General features: G+C 40.2%; 1 protein-coding gene across 4 annotated transcripts in view; it reads right to left on the reverse strand.

The window, feature by feature from the left end:
• Positions 1-17,961, reverse strand: part of cabcoco1 (ciliary associated calcium binding coiled-coil 1) — a 98,564-nt gene that overhangs the window by 46,465 nt on the left and 34,138 nt on the right. The gene's annotated exons all lie outside the window — the stretch shown is intronic.

Consider the following 17,961-nt stretch of genomic DNA (forward strand, 5'->3'; position numbering starts at 1 on the left):
CTTGGAGCTTACTGATCTGCTGCATTTTTGGTATGTCCAGGAGTGGCTTGGAAAATGGTACCTTCAGGGTGTGGCCTTACCTGGACCTGTGGACCTGATCTCTCACCGGTGTCATGAACTGAAGTGTTGCAGAGAATCGGAACATCGAGAGAGCAGGTGTGGCTGTCAGAGGCTGCTGCACTCGGGTGATCGCACTCTCTCTATGGTGAGTGAGAATGTGCAGCCGATTCTCAACCTGGCGGAAACTCAAAATAAAAGCAGAGCTATGAATGCAGCAAGCTGTTTGTCCACCTCTCGCTGTGGAAAGAGTGATATATATCTCTCCCTTTTTGGTAAGACAGAGAACCTGTGGGATGTCAAACTGTTGGGATGATCAGTAATTTCTTACAGACCATGACTCTCTTTGGGGCTTTGCTGGTGCTTGCATGGTGGCTGACATCCTATGCTGGATTAAGTGAGGGGTGGGGAGAGGTCGCTGCTTGTGCACAGGAGGGAGCAGGAGGCTCTGGGGTTCTCACATTTTTTTCTGTCATTCATTCCTTTGGGGTTTTTTCTTCTGTTTTGAGCATGTCTGTGGAGATTACGTGTTTCAGGTTGTATATTGTATACATTCTCTTTATTAAAGGGAACCACTGAACCACTGAAGTTTCAAACCAGGTCCCTTCATCAGGACTGTAAAGGAAGGGGTAGACTGTTTATTTCCCTCCATAGATGCTGCCTGACTTACTAAGAGTTTCTCCAACATTTTTGTGTGCTGCTTCTTTTAAACACATCTGGATCTTTGAATTTTGCTGGAAAAGAAAGAATTACTGACAGCATTGAGTTAAGAACATGTTAAATCTTTAAAAGGAATTGCTCTAGCTCTTCCTCCCCTCAAATAAATTAGTTTATAAATTACAAACAGCAGGAGATTAACTTGGGAACTAGCAGAAACCAGATTATATCTATCAATCACTAATTGGGTCTCAAACAGACAGTCCAGGTCAGGATGAGTTAAAACAAATTAGATAAACTCCACATTTGAGGGAAAATGATCAGATATCATTGGCATTAGAGAGAAACTGGCCAAGGTTGACTGGAAAGGGACACTGGTGGGAAGGACGGCAGAGTAGCAGTGGTTGGAGTTTATGCGAGAAGTGAAGAAGGTGCAAGACAGATATATTCCAAAGAAGAAGAAATTTTCAAATGGAAGAAGGATGCAACCGTGGCTGACAAGAGAAGTCAAAGCCAAAGAAAAGCAAAGCAGAGGGCATACAAGGAAGCAAAAATTAGTGGAAATACAGAGGATTGGGAAGTTTTTAAAAGCTTACAAAAGAAAACTAAGGTCATTAAGAGGGAAAAGATGAACTATGAAAGGAAGCTAGCAAATAATATCAAAGAGGATACTAAAAGCTTTTTCAAGTATATAAAGAGTAAAAGACAGGTGAGAGTAGATATAGGACCAATAGAAAATGATGCTGGAGAAATTGTAATGGGAGATAAGGAGATGGCAGAGGAACTGAACAAGTACTTTGCATCAGTCTTCTCTGAGGAAGACATCAGCAATATACCGGACATTCAAGGGTGTCAGGGAAGAGAAGTGCGCGCAGTCACAATTACGACAGAGAAAGTACTCAGGAAGCTGAATAGTCTAAGGGTAGATAAATCTCCTGGACCAGATGGAATGCACCCTTCTGTTCTGAAGGAAGTAGCAGTGGAGATTGCAGAGGCATTAGCAATGATCTTTCAAAAGTCGATAGATTCTGGCCTGGTTCCGGAGGACTGGAAGATTGCAAATGTCACTCCACTATTTAAGAAGGGGGCAAGGAAGCAAAAAGGAAATTATAGACCCATTAGCTTGACATCGGTGTTTGGGAAGTTGTTGGAGTCAATTGTCAAGGATAAGGTTATGGAGTACCTGGAGGCATACAACAAGACAGGCAGAACTCAGCATGGTTTCCTTAAAGGAAAATCCTGCCTGACAAACCTAGTGCAATGTTTTGAGGATATTACAAGTAGGTTAGACAAGGGAGATGCAATGAATGTTGTGTATTTGGATTTTCAGAAGGCCTTTGACAAAGTGCTGCACATGAGGCTGCTAAACAAGATAAGAGCCCATGAAATTACAGGAAAGTTACATACGTGGATAGAGCATTGGTTGATTGGCAGGAAACAGAGAGTGGGAATAAAGGGATCCCATTCTGATTGGCTGCCGGTTACCAGTGGTGTTCCACAGGGGTCCATGTTGGGGCCGCTTCTTTTTACATTGTATATCAACGATTTGGATTATGGAATAAATGGCTTTGTGGCTAAGTTTGCTGATGATACAAAGATAGGTGGAGGGGCCGTAGTGCTGAGGAAACAGAGAGTCTGCAGAGAGACTTGGATAGATTGGGGAAATGGGCAAATAAGTGGCAAATGAATTACAATGTCAGAACATGTACAGTCATGTATTTTGGTAGAAGAATTAAACTAGCAAACTATTATTTAAATGGGGAGAGAATTCAAAGTTCTGAGATGTAACGGGACTTGGGAGTCCTCGTGCAGGATGCCCTTAAGGTTAACCTCCAGGTTGAATCAGTGGTGAAGAAGGCGAATGCAATGTTGGCATTCATTTCTAGAGGAATAGAGTATAGAGCAGGTATATGTTGAGGCTCTATAAGGCACTGGTAAGACCTCACTTGGAATACTGTGTGCAGTTTTGGGCTCCTTATTTAAGAAAGGATGTGCTGACATTGGAGAGGGCTCAGAGAAGATTCACTAGAATGATTCCAGGAATGAGAGGGTTAACGTATGAGGAATGTTTGACCGCTCTTGGACTGTACTCCTTGGAGTTTAGAAGAATGAGGGGGGGGAACTCATAGAAACATTTCAAATGTTGAAAGGCATGGACAGAGTGGATGTGGCAAAGTTGTTTCCCATGGCGGGGGAGTCTAGTACGACAGAACATGACTTAAGGATTGCAGGGCACCCATTCAAAACAGAGATGCGAAAAAATTTTTTTAGACAGAGGGTGGTGAATCTATGGAATTTGTTGCCATGGGCTGCAGTTGAGGCCGGGTCATTGAGTGTATTTAAGGCAGAGATTGATAGGTATCTGAGTAGTCAGGGCATCAAAGGTTATAGTGAGAAGGTGGGGGAATGGGACTAAAGGGGAGATTGGATCAGCTCATGATGAAATGGCGGAGCAGACTCGATGGGCCGAATGGCCGACTTCTGCTCCTTTGTCTTATGGTCTTATATCACAGGCATACAAAAGGACTATATTCTGATTGATGTAAGGTATTTTTTAAACAAGTTTTACATAAAAACAAAATAAATAAGGCCTTCAACTGTGAAGGATTTGGAAAAGCAATCTAAATGAAAATACAGAATACTTGCATCATGGCCTGGTATGGAATCATCAATGTCCTTGTACAGAAAAGCCTACAAAAAGTAATGGATACAGCCCAGTTCATCACGGGTAAAGCTCTCCCCAGCATTGAGCACATCTAGATAGAGCACTGCCGCAGGAAAGCAGCATTCACCACCTAGGCCATGCTAGGTGCTGCCATCAGGAGGGTGGTCCAGGAGGCTCAGGGCTTGCACTACCAGATTCAGGAACAGTTACTACTATCAGGCTCTTGAACCAGAGGGGACAACTTCATTCACCCATCACTGAATATTCACACAACCTATGGACTCATTTTCAAGGATTCTTTATTTCATGTTCTTGATATTTATTGCTTAATTATTTATTAGTATCATTTTGTTTGTTTTCTCTTTCTATTTGTATTTGCAGAGTTTGTTGCTTTTTTTGGACATTGCTTATTTGTCTGTGGTCTTTTATTGATTCTATTGTGTTTGCTTTGTTTACTATGATTGCCTGCAAGAAAATGAATCTTATGGTTGTATATGATGACATATATGTACTTTGATAATAAATTTCCTTTGAGCTTTGTACCATTTTCTATTGTTCACTAAATCTAAACATATTACTGACTCTCTGCAATTAAATAATCTACTGTTCACTCTCAAATGATCATTTCCAAAGTGAAGACACAGTTGCTAGATCTGCTTTTTATATGTGGCTAACCCACAAATCTGTGCATGTAGTTATCTCATTTCCTCTTAAATCATTTTCTTCTGAGCTCTAATCTGCCAATTGTTATGCCATTAAAAAGACATTCCCAAGAAATCTGTTCACTCTCTATCACTATTTCTTCTTCATATCAATGACATTTTGCACTCATATCCCACTTTAATTAGAGGCGAGTGTACAACATTAAAGCTCATGGGATTGGGATTTATTTTCTGGCATGGAAAAACACCTCTTTTTCCCTCTCCCACCCCCCCCCCTCCACCCCACAGCTATCAGTGTTCGGGACCCAGCTATTTGCAATGTGTAACAATGATTTGGATAAGGAAACTAAATATAACATCCATATGTTTACTGACAACGCAAAGTTGTGAGAGAATGTGGGCTGTGAAGAAATTACAAAAAGGCTCCAATGTGATTTAAACAAGTTGGGCAAGGAAAATAAATGGCAGATGCATCTCAATGTGGATAAATGCAAGGTTTTTATCCTGTCCCTGGGTCATGAGCATGTTCTGATTTAATAAATGTTAAGTAAATTTTATCCATAAATCAGAAAATACATAAAGTCAATAAATATTGTAATGAGTGAGTACAGATTCCTTAAAGTTGTTATAGCCAGGGGTGATAATGGGGACAAGCTCCCACTACCTATTAAAGGCTCCCAATGGTGTGCTCCTCAAATACCCTGACAACCAAGTCCAGCTCCTGGCCTTCATGTGAGGCTTAGCTACTAAGCCCAGTGGAACCATTTCTACTGACAGGAGAAAGGGAAAAGGCCGGTTACTGGCGCCTTAAAACCAGTCGCTTCAGGCACATGGGGCTCATCAGCCGTGGTTCGCAGCTTATCTGGGAGAAGGAAAACTCTGATCTCAAACCTCCGCTGCCTTGTGGCTATACCCACTCATGGGAACCTTGAGGCAAAAATCTGGAGCTGGAGTCCCTAAGGCAGTCCTTCATTGAATTCAGTGCTGACTGGCAACTCCTGTGAACAGCTGGTACCAAACTGTATCGGTCTCTGCTGTTCCTTTGGGTTCATCGGCTGCATGGAGAGGGGGAAGCTTGAGACATGGGCAACAGCTTGCTCCCCATATCGTACTGCCCTGGCTTGTGCATCTAGACAGTTAGGATGCAATATCCATGGTCAACTCTGACCGATGGAGGCTTCAGATGTTGATAAGAGTCAATTAACAACGTTTATTTATTGTCTTCCCTTGTTTAATTATCACGGTACAGAATCAAGATATCCGACATTAACTGGCTGGTTTTGATGTCTTTGAAGTATCAGTACATGTTACAATGTTTAATAGAGTATCATTACACAAATATCAACAGAGCAACTGCTTGTCAAAGCAACCGTGTAAAATGGCCTCCCAGCAGCCAATGTCTTTTAGAGATAATAGTATCTGATTACTGATGGGTAAACATGTTACATATAAACTGTTAAACGTAAACAGTTTTTTCCAACACTGGCTTTCAATTGAATTTAGTATAATTCATGGGAGCATGCTCGTATAGGATGTCCATAAATTGGGCATTTGTAACCTGGAAAGGGTCAGTATTATCTTGCAATAAGTGAATTTTCAGGCATTGATCAATGGGCAAATACACAGTAAAATATACATATTTGAAAAAGATATAATGAGGTAGACCCTCAAGGTGGTGCAACTGAAAACAGCTGACAACTTATTGGTGGTTCATAAAGCAAGAAATACAAATAAATAATTTATTAATAACACTTTTTCTGTGGAAAATTGTGGTAAATGATCACTGCAAATACTGAAGAGGTGAGGGAAGGTCTTGATGGTCGAGGTGTGCGGGTGCAATTCAAAGTTGGAGTGAGGTCGAGGCATGTTTGAGAAGTGGTTGGAGTGAGGATAAGACATGGTCGAGATGGAAGAAAAGTTGGAGCAGAGTAGTTTCGGAGCCCGTCCACCTAAACCGAGAGTGAGGTCTGATCAATCTAAGCACTGGGCCAATTTGGAAAGGTTGGGTACGGGCAGAAACATGGCAGCTTGGTCCAGGCCCAGAGCATGTCAATGTGACAGGGCCCAAGTCCTAGTGCGGGAAACAGCCCAGTGTTTGCAGCCAGATGAATTGAAAAGGCAGGGCAGCAGGACCAGAGGCAATGGTCAGGCCAGTTCTGTTTGCTGCTTCACGACGTTTGTTCTGTTACACTGACAGACATCCCACCCTGCAAAAACTCATTTCAGGGAGGTAGCACCATCAATTTGCGGGAGACTCCTGGAACTTCCGGGAGAGGTGTGATGTCTGCAATAGAGTAGCTCCTTAGCGGCCAGCCAGCTAGCTTAAATAATGTTAGCTATGCTAATGAAAGAATGACACCTGCTATACTCACCTCAACAGTCACTTAACCCACCATGGGCAATAGAAAAGTCACTGTTGCAAGCAGTGCAGCGAGCAATACTGTCATTATTTTGACCCCTGTTAGGCAGGGGTACACTTTAGTGTAGTCTGGGGTGAAATACGTTTTATATTTTCTTTGTTTGGAACACTCTGCCATTGTGCACTCTCTCTCTCTCTCACTCTCTCTTGTGCACTCTCTCTCTCTTGCTCTCAAAAAAATCAATTTCCAGGATATTGTTTATAATTTGTGGGTGTCAGGGAGCCGCTATCGATATGCGGGAGAGTCCAGGAACTTCCGGTAGAGGTAGGACATCTGCACTGAGGCTGGGGCTGTGGGCCTGCGCTGGGCTTTTTGTTTGTGAGCTCCGCTGTGTGATGAACTCAGGCTGATGCCATGGGCTGGCTCTCGGCTTCGTGTATTTGTGTCAATGCTGCTCTTATTGTTTGCACCGTGCTTTTTCTCTCTCTGGTCATTGGGTGTTGGCTGGTCTTTTTTTAATGGGTTCTTTTAGGAGCCAATGTGTTTTAGAGATAATAGTATCTGATTACTGACGGGTAAACATGTTACATGTAAACTTTTACATGTAAACAGTTTTTTCCAAGAATGGCTTTCATTTGAATTTAGTAAAGAGGGGGAGGGAGGGAGGGAGAGAGAGGGGGAAGAGAGGGAGAAGAGGAGGGAAAGGAGAGAAGGGGAGGGGGAACGGGGAGGGGACAGAGGGAGTGGGAGAGAGGGAGAGAAAGAGAGAATGTTTTTTTTGTGTGGGAGCGGAGCTGTCATTATTGTTGTTTCAAGTCAAGACACTGTCTCAAGACTGAAAGTGGAGAGGGAATGTAATCAGTATAAAGAAGAAAAGGGGAGGGATGAGACTGGGGCCAGTAGATGATAAATGGACAAGAAAGGGTGAGGGATGATGGGCAGGAGCCAGGTGAAAGGTGGTGCAGCAGTGGAACTGGATGACAGAGGCAGTGGGTGATAGGTGCACCTCCTCCAATTTCATCTACTGTATATGGTATCCCCAATTTGGCCTTCTCTACATCAGTGAGATCAAGCACAGACGAAACAACCAGTTTGTCGAGAAGCTCTGCCCTGTGTACAATGCCATTTCCAGCTCCTGGTTGTGCATCATTTCATTCCCCTTCCCATCTTCAACAGAATCTTTATGCTGTAATTTCTATGTTCATTCTTAATCAGCATTTCAGTTTGAAGTATTTGGAAAGGAATCAAAATTGACATTAGGTCATGTTATTCGATTGTGAAATGAATACATTATAGAATTAGAACTGTGCTTACTTAAAGCAGAAAAGGACAGATACTGGCTGTATTATAACTGCAACCTTGTTGCCTTCAGAGGGGAAATAAAAACAGAAAATGCTTTAAAATATTCAGCAGCTGAGGACACGGTGTGTGTGCATGTGTGTGGGGGGTGTGTGGGGGGTGTTTGTGTGGGTGTGTGTATGTCTGTGGGTGTGCGCGTGTGTGTTTGTGGGTGTGTGCGTGTGCATGTGTGGGTGTGTGCGTGTGTGCGTGGGTGTGGGTGTGTGGGGGGGGGGTGATTCAGTGTGAGTGCTTCAGGTCAAAGCCCCTCATCAGAATACTGAAATGAGGCCTGACCTGTTGAGTATTTCCAGCAATTTCTGTTTTTACTTCAGATCTGTTGTTTAATTATTTTGACTTACTTTCAAAGGCCAACTACACAGCATCATCAGTTTACATGAAAATATTAGAACAATCAGATATAATGCAGAACGCCATGTGTACGACGTATGTCCAAATGTTATTTTATAATTTAATGTGTGATACAATAGTATAAATTGGTAACAGGCAGAAAGGAATCCTTTGGAGATTGATCATAAAGTGATTCAGTTTTAAACTGCTTTTGAATGAGATGTATTTAAGACAAAAACTAGACATAAGCTTGAATAAAACCAATTGCACTGGTATTAGGAATGAATTGGTGAAGATAACTGTAGCTGGAAAATATATTAAAAGGCAAATAGAAAACTATTTTATAATACTTCACTCATATCACCAAATGTACAAAATACAAAATAATTGGGGGATACATAGTTTTCTTGGCTAGCTAAAAATATTAAAGGCTTAAAAATGGCAAGAAAAATGACAAGTCTAAAGATCCATCAACTGATGCTATAATATTGACAGAGATAAACAGTAGAATATGCAGTAAACTAACAGAAAATACAAAACAGATAGTATGAGCTTCTACAGCTATGTATGGTGAATATAAATGCAGGACTTTTCAGGGAAGAGCAATTTTAAATGGAGTTAAAGAAAACACTGTAGATTAAACAACTATCTGTTTCTGTAGTCACGTCAGAAGAGAAAAAATCAGAAACATGGGGAAAAGAGAAATCTAATAGCAATAAAGAACAGAGTAATTCATAAGAGCAAAAAATTATATGCAGATAATTAAAATGATAAAAAAACTAACAGATCTCCCTGAAGATAGTCTATATCCAATTTAAACACAAAACCTTCTATATTATATTTCTTTTTATCAATCAGTACCGGAGTTGGAATTGCACTGACTTGAATTGGTTTCTGTTGAGATAGTCTGCCAAGTACCTACACTGACAGTAAACTGCAATACCATTATTTCAGGTGTTTAAAATTCTAAATAAATTGTGTTAGTAATGAGTATAATTTTAATTTGAAAATATTCACGTGAGGAAAAAAAAACAGGCCAGGATAATTGGAAATGGCACAGCATCAGTTCAAGCTCTTTCTACTTGGAAGATGTATCTAATAATTGCAAGATTGTACTAAACTCCAGAAAACGAATGCCTAGAAATTGTATTTCACCCTCCTTAAATGCACTAAACATGAATAGCATATAGCAGAAACCCCACTTGAAACTCTGGAGTGAAACAGTCTTAAAGGATCTCAATGGTTTATCACTCACAGACTCAAGCACGAACATGAGAATTGAATTGATTCATTTCAAGAACTGCACAAAGAATTTCCGGCAACTGCATCATTATGATCAATGGGAAGCAAGTCAAAGCATAAAGAACCCTCTTCCTGTTAGCCACCATTAACCTGCAGAAAATGTTGCTCTGGAGGCAAACGACGGGGATGTGAGAGAAGGCTTTTTCATTTTACTTAGTGATACAGCTCAGAGTAGGCCCTTCTTGCCTTTTGTGCCAAGCCAAGCCAGCAACCCCACAACCCCATTTAATCCTAATTTAAATGACCAACTAACCTACCAGGTACATCTTTACATCTTTGGAATACAGGAGGAAATCGGAACACTTGGAGAAAACGCACTGGGAGGATGTACAGAGACTCCTTGCAGAATGGGGCCGGAATTGAATGCTGAACTCCAGAACACCTTGAGCTTTAATAGTGTCATGCTAACCGTAACAACCATGGCTTTTCTGTATGTTCATATGATTGTTTGTTCAAGGTGCCAATGACCACATAATATTTACATTTGTCTGCATTTCTGAACATTAAATGATCCATCACTGATTATCCCAACCATTGAAAACTGAGGCAGGTGGATGTGGTTAGATATCTGATGCCATTGTGCAGATGCTCAAACTGACTTTCCTTTTCCAATCCATGTTTTTCTCTAGGTGATCAATAAAGATCATACATTATAAGATCTTAAGGCACAGGAGAAAATTAGGCCATTCAGCTTTATTTTCCTTCTCAACACCATTTTCCTGCTTTCTCCCTGTAACCTTTGATGCCCTTCTCAGAAATAAACAGGCAAAAAAGTATATCTTGTAGTTGAGAAAGGATTTGTGTCTTTTTAACAATGAAGAAAACTTAGAGTTCCTGTCCAGAAGTCTTACATACAAAGTACTCGTGATTGACCATGTCGCTGGGGCACTTTGGCAGGGCAGCACTATAAACTACAATGTGTAAAGGTGCAAAGTTCATGTGAAGAGTTGTGAAAAACGAATTTAGAAATTGGAAAATAGTTTTTTGATTGATATTTAGAAAACTTAAGAGTGCACTGCAACAATTTAGCTGTTCAGATTAGTAGGTTCTTGTCGCTTCAGCTTTGGGGTGAACAATTTGCAATTGAGTATAATAACATTACACTCCTGAGCCTTCTTGAGAACTTAGAAGTATTAAAGGGTGCTAACATTTTGAAGCGTGAAGTCTGAAGTAAGCCACTGTGGCAGACTTATCTAGTTAGGGTAAGTAAAATACCTAGTATCAAAGGACTGGATAATGACAAACATGAATGGGATCCCTCTCTAGATCCACTGTAAAAGATGTCACCCAAATGGCAAAGTACATGCTGTAAGAATCTGGGAGCAGCATGAGATTCATAACATGAACAGAATATATGTGACATTTTACAAATAGAATCTTAAGAGGTAGAAAAAGGTTAAAGAGCAAGACCTCAAAGATGGGGGGTACTTGATTACTTCCAGTGTTTCATGTTAGTACATGCAGAAGCAGAAAATTATACAGGTGAACAGCTGAAGGCTTGAGAAGTTCTGCCAGAGAGAGATTTTCAGATTCTTCGGGACTGGCACAATCAAAGAGATTGTATTCAAAAAGGACTAGGATTAGTGTTTTTTCAAGAGAAAGGCTACATTACCCTGGCTGAGAAAGAGCAACCAAATGCTGCATAAAGCAAAGACAAAATGTAACCTAAGCCAATAAGTTCACACAGAAATACAAATGATATCGTAGGAACAGAAGGAATTAGATGGGAAGACAAAGAGCAAAGCCAAGCAGCACTGCTTTAGAATGTTGATGTGAGTAATAATACAAATATGAATTAACAGTGAACAAATCCTTTAGCCCATCATGTATGTGCTCATTATGATATCAATGTAATCACATTTGTCTACTTGTGCATTATATTGCTGTACTCCCTGCCTGCTCATGTGCCAATCTAAAGGCCTCTTAAACAATAGTACTGTATCTGCTTCTACCACTTCCACTGGCAGCATGTTCTTGGTACCTATCACTCTGGACAAAAATGTCGACTTCACACATCTCTTAAAACGTCCTCCTTCTCCCTTAAGTTCATGCCCACTAATATTTGATATTTCTACTTTGGGAAAAAGATAATGACCATCTTTGCTTTTTATAATTTTATATACAGCACTGGGCAGGCATCGGACCTGAATGGTGATCACTTATGATGTAAAACGATTGCACTAACTGCAACATTACTGTGCCATCTTAGGCACATATATCAAGCTACGGAGTCTAAGACTTTTGCACAGTACTGTATTTGTCAATGTGGAGTGGAGAGTGAGTCTGTAAATCTCATGGGAGCAAACGAGGTTGGGAATGGTGAGGGTCGAGTGCCATGAGAGGGGTGTGGGACAGGTGACAGAGGAGTGCCAGGGTAACACGGCTACAGCCACATCCAGCCCTGAGACACCAGGAAAGGTTATTTGATTCCAAACAATTGGTTTAATAATGACTACAGAATGTCCCTCAGATGTTTCCCACTCCTTCCCCGCTCCCTTCCCCTCTTTTACTCTCAGTCCACAACAGATACTCATATTTATCATCACTCACATATGTCATGAAACTAGTTTTTTTTGGCTGCAGCAGAACAGTGCAATACATAAAATTACTATGGTTCTGTGCAAAAGTCTTAGGCACCCTAGCTACCTATTACTGTATGTATGCCTAAGACTTTTGTACAGTACTATAATTCTAGCAGGTTGTCCCTCAGGGTTTGATTCCAAGTGAAAGGATTCCAAGTTTGTCCAATCTATCCTTGTAGCTAATACACTTCAGTTCGGGCAATATTCTACCAAACCTCTTCTGTAGGACTGCGAGCTGATCTCTGTTTACCTGTGCTGCATACTACACACATTTTGAATTATATTTTATTATTTATGGTAATATTTTGGTTTATGTGTAGCTTGTGATTCGTGTTTTGTGGGTGCACCATGGTCCAGAGGAACGTTGTTTTGTTTGGTTGTATGTATGTACACTCAAATGACAATAAACTTGAATGAACTAACACTCAACTCTTTAAGAAGGGAGGGAGGCAAAGATAGGAAATTATAAGCTAGTTAGCCTGACTTCAGTTGTTGGCCAGATAGTAAAGTCCATTATTAAAGTTGAGATTCTGGGATACTTGGGGGCACATGATAAAGTTGGCCAACGCCAGCATGGCTTACTTAAAGGGAAATCTTGCCTGACAAATCAATGGATGTTGTTTACTTAGATTTTCAGAAGGCCTTTGACAAGGTGCAACACATAATAAGACAACTAAACAAGATAAGTGTTACAGGAAAGATACTAGCATGGACAGAAGATTGACTGACTGGCACAACGCAACCAGTGGGACTAAAGGGGACCTTTTCTGGTTAGCTTCTAGTGACTAGTGGTGTTTCACACGGGTTGGTGTTGGATCCGCTACTTCTCAAGTTATATTTCAATGATCTAGATGATGGAAATAAAGTAGACACTGGGAGAATGTTTCCAGTAGTGGGGGCATCTAGGACCAGAAGGCCTTGCCTCAGTATAAATGGATGTACCTTTAGAACAGAAATGAGGAGGAATTTCTTTAGCCAAAGGATGGTGAATCTGTGGAACTCATTGCCACAGATAGTTGTGGAGGCCAAGTCATTGGGTACATTTAAATCGGAGGTTAATAGGTTCTTGATTAGTAAGGGCTTCTTTTGCTCATTACGCCTCTGGCATTTATAGCAGCAATGAAGGTCCACTATCTCTGGCTGCATTCACGCTTCCTTCATTCAACATGTCAGTAGCTTCCTCTCGGTTTACTGTTGGTCGTGCACGTCCTGGGTGGCGATTCAGGAATACCATTGCATACAGATGTAGAAGGATTCTTCATTGTTGTTTCTGTAACAGTTTTGTGTGACCAACCAGGGTTGTTAGCCCTGAGGTGAACCCCTGAACCTGGAGTGATCAGTGGATCACTCTGTCTGGCCTCTACCCTTTGACTTGTGTGGCATGGGTGACCCTACCAAGAGCAAAGGCATAAAGCCCTGACTCTAGCCGCATTAACTCTCTAAATCATTGAGGCACACAAGCCTCCAAACTATGTCAAAATTGTGGTCCACTTGGAGGGATTAGTAAGAGTGTCAGAGGTTAAGGGAGAAAGCAGGAAAATAGGGTTGAGAAGGAAAATAAATCAGCTATGATTGAATGGCCAATCAGACTCAATGGTCCAAATAGCCTAATTCTGCCCCTATATCTTATGGTCTTATAGTCTAACTGATCAAAATTCTGCTGTAAACTATGATGATCTTCTTCACTAACAAGAAGACCTCCTAATTTTGTGTCATCTACAAACCTACCTTACAAGCCTTGTGCCTTTTCATTCAAATCCTTTATATAAATAATGAATAACAAGTATCCCAACACAATCTCCTGCAGCACATCACTAGTCACCAGTCTCCATTCTAAGAAAAATTCTTCAACCACAACCCTCTGCTTCCAATCTTGGAGCCAATTTTGAATCCACTTGACTAGCTATCCCTGGATTCCATGGGACTGAACCTCAAGACCAGTCTGCCATGTGCAAACCTTGTCAAAGGTCTTGCTAAAGTCCAATGTATATTAGCTACTGGTGACTTGTGGCATTTCACAGCGATCTGGTGTTGGCTCCACTCTTTTCAGGTTACATATCAATGAACTGGATGATGGAGTGGATTTGGGTCAAAGACAATCAGAGTGATTACAAGAATAAACTAGTTAAACAACTAAAAATACACATAAGCTACTTTGGCAAAGTATTTTAACAGATACACGAATATTACTCAAAAGTGAAATCACAGATTAAAAATATCTCAGAATGTATCAATAGGCCTGTTTAAATTACTTAGAGACCGTGGTCAAATTCAAGTTTTTATCATCATGTATTGGAAAAGGGGCATTTGGCCAAGTTTCCTCTCATTAAATATTACTTAGAGATCAATGTTGATGTGTTTGGTTGGAGATATGTTTGACTTGATAAAATGGAACCTCACAGTCAACACAAAAGATAAGGAACAGCTAAATATATGGCCTGTCTTGTAAAACTGTATCCAGCATAAGACTTCAAGAAAGCTGGAGGTACGGCAGAATACACAAACAGGACATTAGAAAGTTGACACCAAAACACACATGTTGAATTACAGTACAATTACAGGACTGGAGAAGACATAAGGTCCATGGCATTTTAAGACTTATATAAAAAGAAATATTATAAGCCCATACCCTTATTATTTCACCAGAGCTGAAATAGATTTTTCTTTTCAAGTATAATGCAATTTCCTACTGAAAGTAATGATTAAAATTGTTTTTACCACTCTCTTTGGCAACACTTATTGCATTAAAAAATCCTTCTCAACATCTTACAGACTACAGGAATTATGCACACAACAAACATCTTAGGTACCAAACTTACCAACAAAACCCATATGTGTAAAACTTTTACTTCTCTGCAGACAACTGATCTCCACATTCAAATCTATTTTCCACTACTATGTCACTCACAGATTAATTATTAATTTAATGACAGTGTTTTCATAGTTTACATGAATCTTGTATCTTCTGGAGAAACAAGTTAAGAAAATCACTTTCACTAATTATTTTTCCCACATATGATTTCAACCCTTTGTGGGGTTTCTTTGTGTACTTTATCGAGTGCCAGAATCCTGTCTAAATAACAAAATAGCAGAACTTGGTGTGCAAGATTAGTTCTCTTGGGTTGGTCAATGAGACTGTGTGTTTCTATTAGGAAATAAGATAAAGGGAACATGGTAAGGAAATTCAAACAACAAAGACTGGTTTTGCTATCAAGCCACTTCCACACTTCATAGTGCAACTGAATAATATGACATCAGTCATTCCTATCTTGCTATTTAATCATGTAATCTTATGGAAAAGGCAAAAAGGAAATCTGAGGATAATCTGAATCCCTTGCGTAACTAAGCAGAAGGACAAAGAAATTAGAAGACTTGTCTCTGTTTTCCTGAGAACTCTGGAAGCTCTCACTGACATTGAAAATCATGTGATTTAAAATCCACTCAGCTTTAGCATACTGTAGTATCAGTCCTGGAACATAAATTGCATGGATTTCTACTGTATGTCTTGCCCTATCACATTTAATGAAAAGCGTGATCTATTCATGGCTAACTAAAAATATTAAGGAGGGTATCAAATTGAGGCATACACCCAGAAATATGTTCAAAATTGCTGTACTCAATGTCAATCCAGATTTGAACAACAGGGAACTATCTTCTTAATAGATAAAGGGATAAATGAGTGGGCAGAAATTTAGCAAAAGGAGTATAAAAGTGGGAAAAGCTAAGTTCATCCACTTTAGTTAAGAGGAAAATAGAGTATTGCTTAAATGCAGTAAGACCACAGAATGCCATTGTTCACAAGAATAGAATATCCTTATATGTGAAACACAAGTCATTTGAAAAAGAAATCGAAAATTAGCCTTAATCACATGGAGGACAGAAGATAAATATAGGTGAGTCTTATTAAAAACTACCATTTAATCAGGACAATTATAAAAATTTTCAAGGCATAGTTTTGCGGCGGTTTTTCTTAGTTGAGGAGCAACCAATCAACAGGAGGGATTCATCAGAAAGGGTCAATAAAAATAACTCAAGTGCCAGTGGAGCGGTCATTTTTGTGACTGCGCCAGTGTTGGGCGAGGTAAACTATCTGGTAAGTTTCTCTCTTTCTCTTGTTATTTGTTCATTCTTCATCTGTTAGGGCATAGTAGTTTAGTGAGAATGGCTCCAGGGGCAGTGTTTTGTACTCTGTGTGGGAGGTGGGAAGTCTGGGAGACCTTCACTCTCCCAGACAAACACATCTGCACCAGGTGCACTGAGTTGTAGCTCCTGAGATAACATATTAATGAACTGGAGCTGTCGATCAATGACTTTCAACACATACGGGAGAATGAGGAGGTGATAGACAGGAAGGTACTCACCCCTAGATTGCAGGTGACTGTCAGGAGGAGAAAGAGAAATGTACAGCCGGTGCAGAGAACACCTGTGGCCATTCCCTCAATTAATAATTATATAACGTTGGATAATGTTGAGGGGGACGGCCTACCAGTGGAGAACCACAGTGACTGGGTCTCTGGCACTTGAATATGGTGTTATGGCTCAGAACAGCAGAAAGATGACAAGGACTGCAGTGTTGATAGGAGATTCCTTAATCAGAGGGACAGAGAAGAGGTTCTGTGGGCACAATAGAGACATCTGGATGGTATGTTGCCTCCCTGGTACCAGGATCAGGTCCATGGCATTCTCAAGGGTGAGGGTAAGCATCCAGATGCCTTTCCCCTAGTAGACTCAACCACAAACTGTTCTTAAAAACCATTTTGTACGCATTCTACAAAGGACCTTTGTTGGAATCCAGCACCAACTTGGTTTTTCCAAGTATACTTGCCTTCTGCAATTCCTTATGACCATCGTAACACTGCCCATATTACATGTCTTTTCTATTTCCCATTGAAACTTATATCCCACATCCCGCTTACTATTCAGAAGCCTGTATATAACTCCCATCAGGCTCTTTTCACTCTTGTAGTTCTTTGATTTTACCCACAAGAATGCTACATCTTCCGATCCTATGTCACCTCTTTCTAAGAATTTGATTTCATTTTCTACCAACAGAGCCACCTCACCCTCTCTGCCTACCTGCCTATTCTTTCGATAACAGGTGTATCCTTGACAATGATTTTCTTTCAGTCATGGTTCAGTGATGCCCACAACGACATACCTGCCAATCTCTAACTGCGCTACAAGATTATCCACTATATTCCGTATACTGTGTACGGTCGAATGTAATGCCTTTAGTTCTGTATTCTTCGTCCTTTTCAAATTTGCCACCACCTTACACTTCAACTCATTCCACTGACTGCAGCTTTGCTCTAACATCTGTCCTTCCTCTCAGTCTCGCTGTTCATCACTGATTACATGTATCATGTGAAAGCTGATTTTAAAAATAAAACAACGGTCTCTTTAATATTTCTGAAGCAAAGAAAAAGTACTTACTATATTAATGTAAAAAGTTAATCATGGAGAATATATTTCAATTGTGAATATCACTATTTGTGAGTAAAAGCGAATCAGATTAGCAGAATAAGGTGAATAAGTCAATAACGAGAAAGGGAGAGCACTGAACACAGGGCAATGAACAACGATTCAATAATATTAAAAGAGGAAAATACATTGTGGAAGCATATCATATCTTGCTGTGATTTCCTATGCGCAGAAGTAGATTGGTTCCCAAGATATTGTTTTTCAATTAGGTTACATTATCTGATGACTTCAGTTGTGATGACATCATAAATGTCCATGGTAACTACAAAACGACTTTTTCTAAGTTCCATATGTCTTAAGACATGCCAAGGTATTTTAAGTTTAGTTGGTTCATAAGAAGAATAAGGAAACTAAGGAAAGCAAGAAAAAGTTCATCTTTCTCATTTTTATTCCAATTTATAAGAAAGAAAATGCAAAATGCCCCCAAATATGAAAGATTAAATGACTTTGATCTTGAAGAAAAGCCTCTCACTGTGGCTGAACAACTACAACTTGGGCGCTACTAA

The sequence above is a fragment of the Hypanus sabinus genome, chromosome 22, assembly GCF_030144855.1.
Source record: "Hypanus sabinus isolate sHypSab1 chromosome 22, sHypSab1.hap1, whole genome shotgun sequence".
NCBI classification, from domain to species: domain Eukaryota; kingdom Metazoa; phylum Chordata; class Chondrichthyes; order Myliobatiformes; family Dasyatidae; genus Hypanus; species Hypanus sabinus.